Genomic DNA, 6,133 nt, shown 5'->3' with positions numbered 1-6,133 from the left:
ATTTATTTTATTGATAGTTATGATATTTAACTTACTAATTATATTTTGTATGTTATTTTCTTATTAAAACACGTTTTATTGAAATAAATTAAGTAATAAAATACACTGAAATGACAGCTGAGTTTCCGAACGAAGCGGCTGTCACCGTGAGTTTGATTCCGCGGGAAACATTTAAACTTCGCTGTACATTTTAGCGGGTGATTCAAAGTAATGTAATTTCGTTGAACCTGCTGTTTTATCGAGAACATTATACCTTTGTTATTTATTTTATAAGTAGCCAAAAGTCTCGTACTCTTCCCGAGTACCTAACAAAGGTATTTCATCCCAGTACGGGCAGTAGTTCCCACGGGACGCGGGTGACACCGCGGGAAAACAGGCAAGTAGTTTCTGATAAGTATATTTTTTTAAGTTTTCAAGAATCTTAACTTAAATAATAAAGATGACAAATAAAACAATATTCTTTTGAAATTAATATATTTCAATTAAAACTTTAAAATATAACGAGCAATCATTTATTCTCTCAACCTTTATTCTAAAAATGACTGATTAACACAACGCCGATGTTCACAACTACATTTTATATTTTATTTATTTTACAGTATAACAATAATTATTTGGAATCACAATGGGAATGTCTTGGCACAGATTTTTTATACATTTTAAAAATAATATTGCGTAATAGACGAAGTAAAAAGGTCGTAAGTAAAGTCTTTACTCGTCTATGGTTATGACCATAGTTTTTTTTTTTTTTAATTTAATAAAATATGAAGTTACTTTATAGACTACGGACTTCAATTACCGATCCATCCGTAATTTTGCGATCAGAGATTGTCAATTGAACATTATTTATATGAAGCTTACGTCAACATTCAATCTCTAATTACAAAACAACGGATCGATTGCTTATTAAATCCGCAGTAAGCTAAATGATGGTCTGTGATATTTTATTCTAACTTTCTATACATGAGTACTTAGTACTTTGTTCAAATAAATTACAGCTTTTAATACATAGATTTTCAATGAAATTTTATTAAGAAGCAAAAATAACAGCAACTTACGACCTTTTTAAATAAACACACGAGCACAACACAAAATTATTGCAATATATCCTTTTTTAATCATTTTTGGTACATATTCCACGATAAATACTTATAGCTACTTATGAGATAAATAAAATTGTAAATTCTAATAAATAGAGTGCAATCTACCTACTTTTAGCTAGGTTTAGTGTGAAAATTTTAAGTTCTTGGAACGTTAGACAGTTTTTTTTAACGAAATATTTGTTAAGATTTCTTTTTTATAGACTTTTTTCTATGTTATTTATTGAGAGGGGACACTTATTGTATCTTAAATGGTTTTGTGTTAGCTTAAATTATTTTGTGCAGGATGGCCTTGTGCACAATGGGTTCTGTGCAAAATGGCTGCTGTTGTATATTATACGAATGTCCAAATTTTGTGTTTGTGTTTTTTTTATTATTATTGTTGCTGTTTCATTTAAGATTCTATGATTGTCCCCTAACAATAAATAATAACTTTTTGAAGTTAATTAAAATCAACGACTTTTTTATGATTTCGATATTCAATATTTTTCTACTTGAAAAGTCGTCTGATTTTCGAAGTATAACAAATATAAATAAATAGTGTTTTAAAAGCAGGTTTAACAAGTAATAGATACTCTTACTCTTGCAATAAATAATATATTTTGTCGATGGACGCTAAAATAGGTTAACCGAGCCATATGTGCAAGTACATAATATTATAAAGATAAGATATATAATAATACTATATTTTATATAATTTATAATAATAATATATTTTTTTTCTAAATATTTCTGTGAGTTTTATAAAGATTGTGTGAGTTGAATTTCAGAAGCCCACGTTATAAGCAAATATTTAATAATAAATAAATAAATTATGTCAAAATTGAAGTTTACCAGAATGAATGAAGCTGTACCATCTTTAGTTACGTAGGTTTGCACTTTTACTTCATAATTTTTTTTTGCGATGCGATGAACTTTTGAACGGTTCTTACAGTATATATATTTTACGTCCGCTGATGAATTTTCACTTAATAGAAATTATTTACTTGCTTATAAAAAGGGCTTACGAAAAATCTTTTTTAAAAGGTTTTTTTGAAAAATTCCTATCATGACTTTATACTTAATTTTTCACATAACTAACTAACGGCCTGAAATGATTGTGATTATTTTTCTAAAGACAGTGTTTTGTGTGCTAATTTAAATTTAATAATTTTACTTTTTGCAGATTATTTTTTGTACCTAATTATCTACTAAAGCGTGTTTCGAAATTAAAGTCATAGTACGTATTTTCCAAAAAAGAGACAGTTAAGCTTGCTTTTAGAGACGTCCTCGATAATGCCTAACTAAAATTTAATTCCTATCTATCTAAATGATCTTGTATAGTGATGCGACACATTCGAATTTTTATCGATACTTTCATTTATGTTCGATAATATTAGATAAATGTGCCTCCATTTAAACTTATAGATTTTTCTATGTTACCTAACTAAAATATTAGTCTAAATCAGTTTATCTAGCTAAAATATAAGATATATAGCTGTTAGGACGAAGTGAGGTTTAGTTCAGTGTTTTTATAAATAGATTTATTTGTAGAAGTATTTCGTTAAATGTTTTTAAAACCGACACGTTTTTCTTTTCTCAAACTCAGTAAGCACCTCTCGCTTTATTTGCTGAATAAAAACATTATCCTCTTTTGCGGATTGCCGTCGGGTAAAAATAAGCTGGTTACGTGTTTTATTTCCTACAAAACGAAATACTTCTACAAACGTGAAGTATATTGGAAACAAAATATTATTTAGTTATAAATCTTATAATAAGTAACGACGATAGACTTTGGACTATTATTTGGATATATTTTTTAATATTTTCTATATGATTGATTATCTATTTAACAGTGTTTAATTTCTTGATGAAAGTGAAAAAAGTACGTTTTGTTTTTTTATTTCAGAACTTATTTTTAAACTCGAAAAATATTTGGAAGTTTAGTAACATTGGAAGACAGTTTTGAAAGCTGAAATAAAATTCCTAAAAATATCTCAAATATATTATTTAAAGAAAATTGTAAAACATAAAGTATAGATTTTTACAACACATGTGTTAGAAAAAAACATCTGAATTGAGTACCTCCTTTTGGGAAGTCGGTTCGAAAAACATAAATTTTTCACTCTCACCTTTATCTTCATGTGCCCAACAAACCAGTGCTTCTATATTAGATACTGTTTATATATGATCTTTATTTTTTATTTATTATGCTTAATTGACGATTAGAAATTTGGCAGTTAATTATGGATTTAGAATATGTAAATTCCAGATTTATTAATTAAATTTTGATTTATAGATTTATATTCTATGCTTACGGTTTTGAAACCCGATGGCAAATTTTGAGAACCTCGAAAGGAAAAACGAAACCCTTTTAATTGAAAACTATATAGGTAAATTGATGATAATGAAAGAAATTGACTAAAGGAATTATTTAAGATATTATTAGTATTTAAAATATCTAAAATATTTTATCCCCATCAACTTTAAAAGAAAATTTGAAATAATAATACTTGGGAGCTTTTAGCAGTAACTTTCAATTAATAGGTACTATTGGAACTCAGAAAACTAGTCCAAGTAGAGCTAAAAAAACTATGAATGTTATTTTAAAAGTTCTTAAACCAGCCATCGGGGATTTTTCAACCTTTTTTTATTTAATGTAGAAATAATTACACATATTACCGTAAGACTTAGAAATGTACAACTACATGCTATAACATAGTATATAAACAGCAACGTATATCTTTGCTATACAAGCTTATATATATACTCCATCTATATAAAAGTATAATCAAAATACATTTATGTTAGTCTGCATGTGAAAGCAAAAAAACGGTATAGTATTTTTACCGGTGTCGTGGTGGCCTAGACTAGTGGGCACAGGAATCAACCTCTCAAGTAGGAGTGTGGGTCCAATTCGAGGTCAGCCAAGTGCCAATGCAACTTTTCTGAGTTTGTATGTACTTTCTAAGTATATCTTGAATGATCAATGATTGATTACACAGTTGTTGTGACATCCTATAGCTGCAATGATTATGTTGACAACATTGCTTGTGTTTTATTTATGTAGCTTATCGCATTGAGAGAAACCTTTTAATTGTTCCTGTGCTTTTGGGCGAACTGAAGCCCTTTCATATTCCATCAAAAGAAAACTTTTCAAAGGTTTGTTTTTTCTGAAAGACCTGTCTGGTCGAAAGAAAACTGATAACATTCTGGCTATCCAATTTCATACACAATTTTAACATTTTTAATTTAATTTTATTGCTAGATTGCTTTGTATCAATATTGTATACTAGTCACAACACGCATTTCAATTAATTATTGCTGTTTGATTTTTTAAGTATTTTAGAAAGTTGGTTGGCCAGAATTTTGTCACTTTGCTTGGGTAGATCTCGTCAACATTTTAGGACATTTCAGAGATTTTTACATTTTTTTTACGAAAATTTTGAAGTTTAATTTGAATTACATTATTTTTTAAATAAAAAACTCATTCACATACAGACAAACAACAATAAAAATTCATCACGACACACCAATTTCCGTTCATCAATAATATTTTTCTTTATAATTCGTACAAAAAACAAACTTTCTCCATTTTTAATAAAGCGTATTTTTAAAGGATTCGATATCCTAAATACACTATTTAGTTATTTACTAGCTTTTTGCCGTGGATTCGGCCACTTTAATCATTCAAGTTAATGTACAGATTTTTAAATTTACCGAGTCCCATACTAAAAAAAAAAAACTTTTTTTTTGACAAATCTGTCCATGTTTTTGACATTCACCTGCATTATAATTTGGCACAAATTATACTGTTATCCATTTTTTAAAATACTTGTAAGAAAGAGACGCGGTAATTATATTTTTAAAATGGCATTCAGCCATTATTTATCTAATCCCTTGTATGTAATAATAAAACTAAATTAAGCGTAATTTTTGTCACACTTTTCGAGAGCAGTGACCAGTTTCGTCATTTCCCGAAATAATCTGTGAAAAGTATGGTAGATAATTTCACACATATTTTTTTTAGCAGATTAATCCAGAAATGGTGAAACATTATAAGTAGAATTAATGATCAAATTGAGAATAATCTTCGCATGTTAATATATCTGTCTGTCATCTGTATTTTACATTTGACGGAGACCACAATACTGTCATAGCCTTTCACAAAATTAGACAAGAACACTTCATTCATTCGCTCTTTAATATTTAAGGTTTTCAAGTTCCTGTAACGCTCTAATCACAACAGCGAACATTAAATGTACAGACTTCCAAACTTTATAATTATATATATAGAAATTACAGTTAGGATATGGACATTCGTTCATTTACGGCCGCTACCAATATTTTATCCATCTATGGTTTTGCTGACCAGAGATAGGAATATGATATTAGTTCTATGATGTCAAAATTCTATCTCTAGTCAGTGGATAGATTGAATATTGGGAACGGCTTTCGTTTCAATAATTTCCATTCTTCTTCATTTTAAAATATCATAATTTTTTACAACACTTTTTATGGTTTCACAACGTGGTTTAATTAAAAGCGAAAAATATGTCTGCATCGCAAAGAATATACCAATTTATTTGCCAACCACGTCAATGAAACCACACATTTATATATTTATGATAAATTAAATTTAATATTAACAATATAATAATCTTTAGACATCAATATATTTTATTTTGATTGCACCGAAATGACACTTTCCTACTTACACCGCTTCGCATAGCGAGCGTGATCAAATAATTTTATTTTCAATATAATATAATTATTAGTAAATCTTCGTTCTTTAATATTAATTATCTTTTCAATCGTCATTTTCAAAATTAACAACTCATAAACGCACCTTTTTTTGATGTCCGTTGATGTAACATCGATTGCCAAACTGAGAAATTTTGAAATGAGTTAATCATAATAAACATTTTATTTTTTCAAATGTTTCTGTTAATGTTCTACAATTAAAATTTTGTCTGCTTTTGTCACTTTTTTAACTGTTATCATTATCAACATGGACTATTTTGCACAGGCCATGTTGCACAGAATATATCGAT

Source organism: Helicoverpa zea, chromosome 28 (assembly GCF_022581195.2).
Source record: "Helicoverpa zea isolate HzStark_Cry1AcR chromosome 28, ilHelZeax1.1, whole genome shotgun sequence".
In the NCBI taxonomy this organism is placed as follows: Eukaryota; Metazoa; Arthropoda; class Insecta; order Lepidoptera; family Noctuidae; genus Helicoverpa; species Helicoverpa zea.
Note: the sequence above shows the minus strand (reverse complement) of the source record.